This window comes from Nipponia nippon, unplaced genomic scaffold (genome assembly GCF_047370975.1).
Source record: "Nipponia nippon isolate SJK-2023a ecotype South Korea unplaced genomic scaffold, ASM4737097v1 scaffold_7, whole genome shotgun sequence".
Taxonomy (NCBI): domain Eukaryota; kingdom Metazoa; phylum Chordata; class Aves; order Pelecaniformes; family Threskiornithidae; genus Nipponia; species Nipponia nippon.
This window is the reverse complement of record NW_028262391.1, coordinates 48198917-48212906: the sequence shown is the minus strand read 5'-3', so window position 1 is coordinate 48212906 and position 13990 is coordinate 48198917. Positions and strand designations below refer to the sequence as shown.

The window sequence follows — 13990 nt, the reverse complement described above, 5'->3', positions numbered from 1 at the left end:
CATAGTTTTAGCTTTAGCCGCCAAGACTTACTTGCTATCCTTAACAAGGTCCACATATATCTGATACTCAGACCTGTCTGAGTCACAGTCATCTCAACTCCTTTTTTCAAAACTATTCATCTGAAGAGGGAAGGAGTGTCCCTACCAACCACTGACTGCAGTAGGAACCAAAGCTGCACCCAGAATGCTCCTGGTCTTGCACGGATTGGTATGGGACTGACAGTATAGGACAGCATAGCTAACTTCAGCTAATAGCCCATGTTGCCCTACTGTTACACTGAGTATTGAGTTATTTGATAGCAATGTTTGTTTCCAGCAATGGAGACGTTTTTCATAAATATTTTTTCACTAGAAAATTATAAAACAAACCCAAATGTTTTTATTTTCTGGTGTTTCTGTTTTCAGCTCCACACTTTAGTTTTCTTACTACAAAAAGTCAGTTTTTGTTTTTACCATTTAAAAAATGTCCACGCTTAGCCAGCTCTGATATTCACACTGCAACATCTACTTTCCAACAAATCACACTAAGATATTTTTCAATAAATGAATAAAGTATATAGAGCAGAAGGTGGAGAGTGGGTGAGTTTAAATTAAATGTACAAAGTCATGTTAAAATTGTGATTTAAAGTACGAGCAAAAAGGTAGATCCTTTTGACCTAGGTGGTTCATCACCTGTTTAAATCAGTAACCAAACTTCAGTGAAATTTCTGTACCTGGATAATACTCTGCAAGTATTTACTAAGTTTATGCTACATGAATGTGGAAGAATCCAGCAGCATTTGTTTGTTCAGCAGATACGCATTCTGAGTTCTGGAGTCAAATGGGAGCTATGACAGCCTTGCTAACAATAGCTTTCGATATGACACAATCAAAACATTGTATGATTTTGCTGAAGATAGCAGTGTCGTTGTAAAGGTTGTATGTTTGAATGGTAGTCTTAAATACCTGCATTGCACTCGCTTTTTTCCCTCAGGACACTAGGCTTGTGAGATAATATATACAGTACTTCAGAATGTCATAAACACTCATCAGCTGTCAAATGTAGAGTTCACATACCCCATGTTCTAGTGTGGATTTATGCCATCTGATTTAGAGAAGCAATTAAAAATTCTAGAGCCAGCAGTCAAATAGTTTTGTTCAGTACTTAGTTGTAGTGTCAGAGAGAGTCCACCAATGGAGATGATGTCAGTTGGGCAAAATATGTAGTTTACCTCTTGGAAGCTGTAGTGCTTGTATATCCTTCCAGGTATCTTTTTTGTTTGCTCTGCTATCGTTGAACAATAGTGAGCATCACATGACCGGTGTTTGATTTGGTTATAATGTTTTCTTTCTTCTGGTTAAACTGTAGAGATAAGTGACTGTTCAGTCCAAGGTCTCGGATTTTAAATGAACAGCTAGCTGTTCTTTCATTCATCACTTTACACCTAAATGACAAACCATGAGCATGAAAAAGGAAGGTAACACAAGGGCCTTTGTCAGCAAATAGGGACATACTTCAAACTGTAGGTTTGCTAAGAGTACTTGGCTGTTACAGAATACCTTCCACTCAATAATTCAAAACACTTTACAAATACTTCTGTTTTAAGCTTCTTAGCATTCTCGTGCACCGAGGAAATGTTACTTTCCCATCTTGCAAATGGGCATACGGAAGAACAGAACGTGAAAATGGCTGAGTAGCTTTATCGCTTCTGGAGGGTATCCCTGTAGCAGGCAGCTGGTGCATAGGACAGGGGCCAGGATGTTTGCATTTATATCAGAAACCTATGTCAAGACCCTGGCTCCTCAGCTTCATTTTGTTGTTTACCTTTAAGCAAGGATGTGACTGGAAGCATTGGTGATGAGCAAAACAGGTCTGTTCTAAGCAACTTGAGGTGGAAAGACACAGCCAAGAGAATAAAAGATGCTTGAAATGATCTTACTGTCCTTAATCCTCTTTTCCAATCACAGACTGTTTTTTTTTTTGTTTTGTTTCAGAAGAAAATTAGGGGAAATCAGAAGGAAGAGAAAGGACAGGAAGGGTACAGCTGTTTTTCTGCATAGAGAACTGTCTTGGAGGAGGTATAGGGGTGAAAAGAAGGCGGCGGCGGCCTATCCTTACAGTTGGCAAGTGTTGCCACTGTGGTGGTCAGTGGATGTTTTCCACATGTGTACGTGAGGGCAGCAAGGATCCTAGAGCTTGTTTTTCTTCTGTGTGCAGCACAGCACGTTGGCCTAGATTTTATTGCTGTGACCTGAACTCATCTTTGTACCATAGGGGAAATACTTGCAGTGCTTTACAGATCTCGGAGACGGTCTCATTTTCTCAGCACAGAGCTAATATATCAAGCTAATTTACTGCTATGGTGTGTTGCAAAGCCTATATAATATTGAGTAAACATTGTTGGCTTATACATTAACTGTAACTAAAACCCTGTGCAAACTTTATTCTGGCTTCAGGATTTTCCTTGAAGGAGTGACTAAGAAAAGAAGGGTTGAGGGGTTTTTTCCTTGGTGGTTTGTTTTTTGGTTTTTTTTGTTTGTTTTTTCTTCCTTTTTCGCATTGAGGAAACTTTACTCTTAAACTTGGCAGTTCTGTTAATTCTAGGTCAAGTGGCAGGCATGGTTAGGAGCTTTTTGTGCGGCTCACTCAGTTGACTCCCTTTCTTTGTCAGGATCCCTTAGCAGTGTTTAATCTGTTTTCTTTTTCCTATTTGGTGTCCAAATATAACCAAAGAAAATAAGAATCTAGATGACTGTCTGCTTTGGAAACTTAGTAGAACTGCTATGCCTTTGTATGGCTAAGGATTATAATGTTTTGAATGATCTTCTAAAAAAGCAAAGCAAATATTTAATTCTTTGAATTTATGTGGGACTCCTTATCTGAGGAGTGTAACGTGCTTTACCAGCAGGAATTAATTAGAAAATAAAGCACTCATGTAAGTAATATCCTTTAAAAGGGAGACAGGATGCCACCAAGATACTATTTTATTTGATGAAAAGAAATACCAGTATTTGTCAGTATATAGGTTAAAACCATTGAAATTCGATTAAAAAAAAAAGAAAGTGATCATTTGCTATGGTTCTCAGTGACCCTGTTGTATAGAAGAACAGACTGAAGTTGTAGATTTTAAGCAACTAGGCCAGTATCAGGCAAAAAGGCAAATGAGCAATGCAGGAATTAGTAATCCTGATTCTCAGAGCCCAGACTAGCTGGGAGTGCCTTCCGAATGCAAGCTGCAAAAAAGATACTCTTATCCATTAGGGTAACAGTGCACAACTGCCAAACTCATCAAGCAGCGAGCGAACTGAAGGGATCCGCTGAAGGTATTGATTTGATACCATAAAAGTCTGACTATGCTCCATCCTGCCGGTATCTGAACCAAGCATGTGCTTGGATTCTTGTTTGAGGATTGTTCGGATAATTTGTGCCTACTGAAGTAGTAAGGCACTGATGAGAGGAAACAGCAGTGGAATGAGTATGTGTAGGAAGCTCGTAAATCCAGTCTATCAGAAGAGGTGGTAGAAACACCATTGCTTTGGAAATTTAAGAGCAGACTGGTTACTCTTGTAGAAAGTGTCTTTGGGGGAACCTGTCCTAGAAAGGTGCGGGCAAAAGCATTTTTCTGTGTGCAATTCTTATGAAACTTTTTTTTTTTCTGGTGTGTACATTTCTATTATTTACAGTAACCATATGTTCTAGTTTTACTGGGACTCTACCAGTTTCTCATATGATACTGTCCCCGTGTCCTGGGAGCATGAAATAACATTAGTCAAAAAATGTAAGGGCTTTATTTGTATTCAGGGCATATTGCTCTGCTGAGTAAAATTCATTCTGGCTTAACTGTGAACAAACTTTCCAGAGGATGAGTGTTAATCTTACTGAACAGTGGTAGGAATGAAAGGCAAAACATCATCAGAGCAATTGTTGTGCTCAAAGTGAGTATTAATGTCACCTGTTCTGTCTTTCATGATAAACTCAGTTGGTGCATTACTGGAAAAAATTCTGTCCCATGAGAAGGAGCCAAATGTCACTACTAAGATCCTGACAGTAGGGACATCAGCATTTATTCTTGAAAAACAATCCCATGTGTCTTCTGCAGGAGTCTGGCAACCCCAAAACGAGTCACTAAAAAGCATCCCATTTTGTTGTTTCTAAAATAGAGTCACTTTTAATCACTCTAGATTTCTGCTACATGGGGCCAAAATTTCAGTGGAAGGAATACTTAAAAACTTTCCCTCTCAACTCACATTTCTCTGTCGTCTTCATAGGAGTTTACTGCTGCCGAGGCCTGATTTGAAAGTGTCGCAGTCTGTACGATATGGGCTGTGATGCTTTTTGAGCTTGCTACAAAACGAAAGATCATTTTGCACTGTTTTTCTTGCACTAGTGGGGAGGGAGGGAAGCAGCCTCTGGATTGTTTTCTGTTTGTTCTTCAAAGCAAGCCAATTGAATCATGGTTTTGTTTTTTATCAAGTACAGTCAAGGGAAGATTCTTTCATGGAGGATGCGTAAACAGATTACACGGAATCCCATTTTTACTTCTTTTTGAGATGAGTTAGACTTGGACCTGAATTTTGGTATTTTTCGTATACTACTAAATTTTCTGATTGAGCCTGGAGGTCAGGATTCTACAGTGGATCGAGAGTCTTTTCTGTTATGCCTAAACCAGGAACAAATGGACACTATAGGCCTGACCTAAACCCCAGCGAGGGCAATGGAAAGACTGCCATTGACTTTGGGGTTTGGATCAGGTGTCTGTTAGAGATTCTCTTTTCATATATGTAAGCAAAATCCTGGAAGAAAAATATCTGTTAGTTTCAGATTTCATTACAAACGCTAAATTCGTACCAGTCTTTTTGATCTTCCTTTTGGAAACTCTTATTATAGTGTGGGAAGATTATAGATAATGTTTGAATTGTACAGACAACCCTAAAAACAAATACTATACTTACCAGCAAGAAAAGGAAGACAAGGTAGCTCGTTACGTGCAGCTATGAATCTGCTCCATTTTCTTCACCGAGATTGCTGAATTTTGGAGATATGCTTTCCCAGTGCTTGGGAATATAAAATCTCCTATGGTTTTCTAACATTTTTAGTAAGTTTGTGATTGACTCAAGTATTAATTATCATTTTCTTGCAGTAGAGAATATTTGCGTTTAACAGCTCACCCAAATGCCTCAAAATCCTTAATGGGTTGAAAAGGGCCTTTGAGAAGCAAAGTCGTGCAGTAATGGCACCGGAGCGTAACCCACATGTTCTTTTTCCCTGTCCACGAGTTCACTCCTTCAGCCACTGTTCTTCTCATCGTTTTATGATCAGCTAGCAACCTTTTTCAATGCCAATTGGATTTTTCAGATAAAGCCACTAATTTTGATTGTACAATAGAAATCAGCTTTCAATGGTATTTCAATTAACCTTGCTATTAAAGAAATTGCTTTTTGCCAATACTCAATGGCTGGTTGACATTCAGAGAACACATGATTCCTTTAATACAATCTGTATTGAAAGAACAGCCTGCATTTGTTGTCTTTGAACTAGCTTCTTGTAGTTTGGGTAGTTTTCAATATAGCTGACATAAAGCAGACTGAAAACAAATGCACAAAGTAATTTGAATTAAAAGCTTTCAGACGTTCGCTGCTATATTCTATTCCATTTGGGCATATATCATGTGTATTGCATGTCCTTGTTTTGTAAATGATGTAAGTTATTTACTTAACCCACCACTGAAAATAATACATGTGTCTAAAGGTGCAGGCAAACACATGGTAAGACTTCATTGATGGCTCTAGTCCTTTGTTGCTGGTGGAGGTCTCCACCGGCAGACTTGGTAAACTTCCTATTCCAGCACGTAATTCCAGTCTGGTGTGCGGTGCCAGGCTCGGTGCCAGTTTGTGTGCTGTCTGTGCTTAGCACAAGGAGGGAATAAACTCTGTTGGAGTCTTGCCAAAGGTTTTAAAGTTCAGGTGGGGTGGTCCTCAATAACCCCTGGTAAGAGCCACTTTGTTAAGATTTGCGGAAATACCTGTGTAGGGAATCATGACCCTGTAGTTGTCCGGCAGGAGAGAATTGAGTCCTCTTTTTTTCCCAGTCAACAATGGGAGTTGACTGTCTTCACCTAAAATGTTGTTCGTGGCTGGCTGAAGGCCAGTTGGCTTTTCAGCCACCTGGGGTCACAGCCCTTGGAGGAAGCACTGACTATCTGAGACTGGGGCATTGGTACAACAGGATTCCTGCTACATTGCATTGGTTAGTGCTAATGCATTTCAGAGGAATGAGGAAAGTATGAGAAATCCTACATATCCTCCTTGATATAGATTACACTGCTATACAAGTGACCTATAGGAAATCAGTGCCACCAGTGCAAATTCGGGAAAATTATTATATGGATGAACCGATGAACAAAGCATTTTGGGACAGATCCTGAGATTTTTTTCCCAGCAGGAAAAACACTTTGAAGGGTACTGGTGCTGGATTTCCTACCAGAGGATGGCTTTTGTAATCACACTGTAAATTCTAATCATGTCTTCCGATGAGAGATACTTGGAACATATTGAATATGGAGTTGCAGATTTGAGATGATTACTTCACTGTGCCCATCTTTGTATTTAGCATAGCATCAATCAATGTTGTTTTAAGTAGGTGTTTTAGTAAAATATTGAATAATTAGGGCTAACGTGCCCATATTCTGCTGTTTCAGTGGCTTTTCCTATAGCCATTTTAAGTACCCATGTTTGCTTTTGAGCACAAGTAAGCACACAGGGTCTGATGCTAGACATTAACACATGTGAGTCTGCATTTGTAAGCAACTTGCAAGAAGGTTCAGTCTGTGGACGACCCTACAAAGACTACATGTATGGGAATGGAAAAATGCATATGGAAATCATGCACATTTTGCCTATGAACTTGTTCATGCAGGAATCTGATAATCTGGCTCCAGACATTGTTCAAGGGATTTCTAGTTGGCATCTGGCTAAGTGGAGTTTATCAGTTGTGTTCAAAGCAGCCCAGCCTGCTTTTAAAATTTCATTGTTTGTTTTTGGACCAAAAGTCAAATCCTCTGCTTCCAATTTGCTTTTTCATTCCTGAAGACCCCAAAGGTTAAAAACATCCTGATCAGAAGAAGTGGGCTTTTCTGCTTTTTACATCTTTAATTGAAATCTGAGCCAAATGACCCTGCCAGGGTTTGAGAACTTGAATTAACTGAGAAGTAAAAACCAATCTGAAATTACAGCAGATGATAGAGTAGGGCACTAAATAAGAATATAATAAAATAATAAAAAAGAGACAGCCAAGTTGTCAGCAGCATAACAGTATTTTAGCTAATCCCCTCTGGGCCATTTTCTTAGCAGCAGCCAGTTGTGTTTATCCTAAGATTAGTGCAGAGACTTTTGATTTTACAGTACATGTTCCCCATTTACTTTTAAAAAAATATTTATATGCTTTTAGATATATCACTTAGTATTCCATGTGAGGCAAATAATACCTCATTGCTTTAGGTTTTATTGGTAATGCATTTAATGTTTGGGATGGGGTCTGTAGTAAAGAGAAAGCAAAATTATTTGGTCCTGTAGGCTGTTTAAATGAAGATTAGAGCCAAATGTTTGGGTCCCAGGAAATTGGCCAAGCCTGGATGCTCACAATGTCAACTTGCACGTACAGTACATAGTTTAATATTTTATCATGAGTCTTTTTTGGGGGTTTTTTGGGTTTTTTTTTTTGTTGTTTTTTTAAAGAAGCTGTTTGCCATTTCGGCTCTGCTCACAAGACAAGAAATCAGCTGAATCAGTTAAAAATAAAAATCTTCCTTTGGCTTAATGTGACAGTAGAGTTTTGCCCAAATAGGAGTACAGATCTACTGTGCTAGAAAGAGGGAGATGAGGAATTGTAAGAATATGGCTTTCACAATGCTGCCCGGTCCTGTTCCAAAAAGGAGGAAAGGATTTGCCAGCAATTGCAAACAGAGGCTTGGGTTTCTGCTTGCTTTTAAGAGATTTCTCTCATTTTAATAAATGTTTGAATAAAAATATTAGAAATGACCTGTCAAAAAGGATTATTATTTTTGCATCTGATTTAACCTCGTTTAAACAGGAAAGTTGCATTAAAACAGTGGAAATTCTGAAATAAGAGTGGCTTTATCTCAGCTGCTTTACTGGATCAAATCCTTGATCAATTGGAAACAGGTGTAAGTTAGAATGAAGCAGGAGTGTTCACACTGAGATTGGCCCTGGTTTAATTAAATTGATTTTCAGATCAATTTAAATTGAGCTGATGCAATTTGCCCTGTTATTTAAATTAGGCCTGCAGGAGTAGTCTTGGAATGAGGGACTGTACACAATATGAGTAAGAGTATCTGAATCAGGACCATTATTATTATTTACGGGAATGTACTTTTCAATGAATTATTTTTTTTCAAATTAGGGGGTAGCAGCCATAATAGGCCACTGGTGTTGGCTCCATTGATAATTATACCATTTTTCTCCTTTTCATAATTGTCCTAGTATGAACTGTGCTATTTTAGCAGAAAGTGTTAATTATTTTATCAACAATTGGCAGACCCTGCTTCAATTTACTGGTTTCCCTTTAACCAAAACAAAGATTACAGGCCCTGTTCCACAGCTCAGCTGCTGAATCTTTACGAAGAAACTTGGGAACCCCTTTCTCGTGAAACACTGTGTAAAGCTTTAAGCACTCTTTGAAGCTGAGTTGTATTAAATGATAGACAAAAAAAGCCCTCTGAAGAATTGGTGCTTAATTACAACTTAATTAGCATAATTATGCATGCTAATAGCATCTCAAATGAATAGCAGTTGTCAGGAGGTTGGGACCATCTGTAAGAGTTTCGGATTAATACATCATTTTTTATTTCTAACAACGCTGTAACTCTTTCCCTGAAAGTGATTTTCATTAATCAAGTTCATTTTTATTATATAGAAAATTTGGCATTTTTCATTATGGGCCATTATCCGTTTCCCCATGCAGTCCTAATACAATACTAATGAGACCCCATGTGGCTACTCCACACTGACAATGGTAGTACAGGTGTATTATTATAATTGTTACAAACAGCACATTGTACCTCAGGACTAGTAGAGTTCTAATCTCAAGATATCAGGGTTTCCACTTGGTACCTTCCCTTGGGTCCAGTACAATTTCCAGAGCTTTATGAAAAACATACATGTTTGTGGTTATGAGGAAGCAGATTTAAAGAGATAGAAGCGTGTTTGGTTTAGAGCTGGAAAACTTGGAAGTTCAGTAAGCTGCTTTGGAGATTTTTTCTTATATTGGCTCTACTAAGCTTTGAGGTTAAAAGGAATTGCTTGTTCCAAAGACCTGCTGAGGGGGACAGGGATGACGCAGCGGATACTCTGAAAGCATCGGTATTTACTTAAGAATTTGTGTGTGTGTGTGTGTGTAATCAGATTCCAGAAGTGTTATTCACTATAAAATTTAGTAAAAAAAGGGTAGTGGAAAACTCGCCCTGGATATCCGAATGTCTATGGCAGAAACATATGTAGCCAGGTAGCCAAGTTCTAGTGGTACGTGGCATGTACATATGCATGGAAAGTGGCTTTCGAAAGTTTAGAACATCTTTTGCATTTAATCAGTTGGCCGGCCTCTGCTCTCAGACATGCTACTGGAAATCCAAAGCACGATGATTTAAGTCTATGGACTTAGTTCAGATTTACAATGCAGCAGCTTAGTGCATAGCTGACCTGAAAGCTTGTGTTTTAGTTTTAACTAATTGGTTAATGTTTGCTTTCTAGAGTCAAAAAGCTCTATGTAAGCTCTAAGGATTATTTTTACTTAGTGGCATGTTGGTATATTCGTGCCTAATGTTTTTATTTGATTTTTTTTTTCTGAATGCACTGTGGTTTCTTCTTCAGATGAGATTTTCCCAAGGGATTTTTTCTCTTACTTTCCCTAAATAGCCTTCTGAAAACTAAAGGCCTTCCAGTAAATTCTGATTTCCTTTGGTGGCCTGACTGTAGAATGAATGGAGCAGGTTTGGAAATGCATTTTTAAGGAGAGGGAGTGAAAGGGAGAGGAGAAGAGGACAATCAACAAAGCTGCTGTGCCTGTATTTATCAGGCTGCCAGTGGGAGCTGCACAGTTCAGACTGCACTTCTAATCAACCCTAAACAAAAGAACATTGAAAATAGCTCAACTGACACAGTCCTCATCATAACTCAGGACTCAGTGGCAGGCACCAGTAAATCCTGCTCTCTTGTTGTTGTTCGTGAATATATTTGTGCACATAAACCCCTCTTCAACGTCTATTGGGGTTAGGCATCTCCATGGAACAACCCCATCAACTTTTCCCCCACTGTTCCATCAATCCAGACGGGAGACAAATGCCCTGTGGCTTAGGAACAGGTGGAGGTTGAGAAAATAGGGCCCGGCCAGGATCGAATGAAGATTGCATGTAAATTAGCAGCATTAATACGTAAAACAAAAGCTCAGCAGAGACTATTTGTCCTGGTGTACAGCTACTCAAAGCATGATACGGACCCTGGGTAAAATATCAGCAGCACACCGTGATTAAACCTCCCTCCCAAAGTCTAATGTGCTTGAATGTCATTTTACACTGAAAATCCCACGTGAACAGGCAAGATGGTATTTAAATAGGAACTGGAAGTTGCTAGGACAGTGCGACAATTTGTGTCTTGCACACTGGTCTGCTCCGCAGTCTCCTCTTCAGAGTCCCAGGCAGGGCAGGGAAGGTACTCTGTGGTTCAAGCCGGCTGTGTGGCATGTAGCTCCCTTATTTCTAAGGTACCAGCACAGCCTCTCTCTGCTAACTCATTATCTGGTTATTAAGTTAGCCTGGTAACTGCTAATTTGTTACTTTAAAAATTGAGAGAGATGAAGCCATGCGTGAACTGAACACCCAGAAAGATACTGATGGTGTCCACAGTGAAGTCAGCGTTAGGCAAATTAGAATTGGAGCCTGCTCAGAACTGCCCCCCACCAGTACGTAGGTAAGCGGGGGGATCTGACAGCTTGCTCTAGCCTGGGCATGTGCACTCAGTACTGGACATCTTTTGTTCAGGGATTTTAGAGTAGGCTTAATTGTATTGCCTTGGATAATGTTTTCTGATGTCATTAAACATTGACTAGAGAACTAAGAATAGAACTTCAAAGTAATGTCACCTGTAACATTTGCATTCAGATTTTCTAAAGAGAAACACTAACAGTTGCTGCAGCCCTTGGATTCTGTAAGTTACATTTAACCCTAAATTCCCTGAGCAAGGCAAAAGGTGAAGGAAGCTCCTTAAAAACCAAACAAACCAACCTCCCCCAAAATACCAAAGTGTAAAGAAACAAATAAAGATCAACAAACACGTTTCCTTCTTTTGCCTTGCCTCAGTGTTGGATTTAATAATGGATTTCAGTAGGAGGGGAGGATGCATATTAAATTTTTAAGTATAATTGTTCCAGTTTGACTGCTCTGTGCTCAAAGCCTTCAGCTCCAGTTCTGTCCTCTGCAGATTTTAAATACTGCAGGGGAGTGCGAGATGTTGCCCGTTCTGGCTGGGAGGATCTCAGTGAGGGAAAGGAGAGTGCCAGGGAACTTGGCTGTATCTTAGGGACATATGACTTGTCTTATTTATCGGTTAGAGTGATTTTTTTTTTTTTTTTTTTCCATAATGTCTCAGTCTTCTAAAAGATCCTGACTCTCAGCTCTAAAAGATAATCCTGGAACAGTTTGTCTGTCCCCTCTTTCTGTGGTTCCTCCTAACCTTTTGCTCTACTGCAAAATGCAGAGGGATTAGTTTTCACAGATAGCACAAAATTGCATGTTGAGGGAAAAGCAACTCAAAGAATGAGACGCCCAATGCTACTGAAATCTTAGATGGCAAAGCACCGCTCTGCCTAGGCCTGGCGCGGGGAGCAGCTTGCTCTGTTGTCATCTGTTCATTTTGCTTCAACTGGCTTCTCTGTATGAAATCCAGGGTATGCAATGACTACAGCAGAGGATGGGTGCGATGATCCAACTGCAATAAAGTACTGGCACATGGGGGCTGGTTATTGGTTTACATGACAAGAATCACAGGGTGGAGGTTATAAGTGGAAGCAAAATATGTGCTGCAGATGGCTGTCTGTTGACATTGCTATGGACAGATTATGCTTTCCAGAGATAAAAGAGTAATCATAAACTGCATGTCCTGCCAGGAGAGTGCATATACTTCAGTAATAGACTTGGACTATGAGGTTAGTCTCCAAGTTCATATTAAGTATGTCTTTTCAAGAAATCTGTGGATTCTCAGATTCAGTATTTAATTCATCATAAAAAGAGCTCCAGGCCACGAAGCTTGGGCCTGAATCTAAGCTTTTGCCAGATTTAGCAGATTTGGAAACCAATGTTTCTGTTTTGAGCTGCAGTTGTGTTGATGGTGGTGATTCTTAAACAAAGCAAGAACTGAAGCCCCAAAGACCCATCCGTTGCGCAGGCTCCCGGGCTTCTGAGGGCGCTTCTGCACTCCCCTGTGTGTGGGCACCTCGTTGTTAAGTGCTGCTACGTATGGTGCGTCTGGGCACCAGGCTGGTAGCACCAGAAGAGCATTTTCATCAGAATGTGCGTAAGCACGCCCCTCCACGCCGGAAAGATAATTTGCTAGTCGCGGGCCCAAGAGGAGAACTTCCCAGGCAAAGGGATGGGTAACACCCTTTCTCTGTTTCACTGTGTTCTGTTTCAGCATCTGTGCTGAGCTTTTCTCAAGTTATGGTTTTGACTAGAAGCGTCCCTAAAATGTGGCTCTTAGGCTAAAACCTATTGTACAATGTCCTACACAATATTTGTCTGGCAGTAGTGGTGGGATTTTTGCCGACAGATCCCCAATATCTCCTTGGAGGTTAGAAATGTTATTCAAGTATTTGAGTGCATTTGAAAGGGTTCTCCACAGCTGGGGAAAAGCTCACTTGTTGGGCTTTAATAAAAGACCTGTTAGTTGTGTGGTTAACAGCATTCTTATTAATGCATAAAACTTCCATTGTTTCTTAATTTACTTGAAAGTGTTGTTTAGACCCTTAATTGCCCTATAACAATATAGTGATAGTAAGTTAGATTTCAATCAACATACTCATGAATTGCCAGTATTTTAGCAATAAATTGCTAGCTAATAAACTTGTAGCTTCCTTTGTAAATGCCAGCTAAAGGCCTAAACATTCCTTGCAGAGTTAATTGCACATTTAGTGCTCATGTAATTTTGAATTAATTACATGCCAAATGGATTTATGTTGTATGTACTTAATAAACCTTGGTAAGTGCCCTTTTAACAATCAGTTGGTATTTAGGATCCTATTTGTGTAAAAAGAATGACTTATGACACTGGGTCATGATGTTTCTACCACATGCTTACGCGCTGATTGTAGTGCGTGGTGGTTTGTACGGGATTCAGGACCAGAAGCTGCAGAATTAAATGAGCACAGGTGTGAATCCAGTGGAGGCTTGTGAAGATTTACTATATCCCAGCTTGATGCCATAGTCAGGAGATGGAGTCTATGCAGGCTTCTGTGGTTCAGAGCCCACTAGGGTGAGCAGAATGGTTGGTGCTGGTTTTATTTGAGGTTTGAGCTGTATTGCAAATGTAGAACAACTCTGGAAGCAATACGTGGCACTGCAGCAACAGTAAGAACCAGTGGCAGAAAAGAGCAGCACCCAACACCCTGCTGAAATGGAAGAGAAAATCCGTACCAGACTGCTTATTCGGCATCCTTTGGTAGCGTACTATTTTGTCAGCCTCAGACTAGTAGCCTAAAGGAAATCTACTTTCCTTCCCAGCTAAGTATTTAATATGCAAAATTTTAAAAAGCTTTAAATCTGTCAATGCTAGTAGCATAGACCCACATTATAAACACAAGAAGCATGGATGTTTTGGTAAATAGACAGGTAAACTAACTTTTCATGCAAAAATTGCTTCCAGGAGTTGATCTTCTTTAGGTCCTTCTGCTTTTACAGAGTTAGGCATAAAGAAGTTCACTCAAAACCTTGTGTATGTGTTATCCCAA

General features: G+C 39.7%; 1 long non-coding RNA gene across 1 annotated transcript in view; it reads left to right on the top strand.

The window, feature by feature from the left end:
* Window positions 1-13990, top strand: part of LOC148051059 (uncharacterized) — a 535993-nt gene that overhangs the window by 197480 nt on the left and 324523 nt on the right. The window lies entirely within an intron of this gene.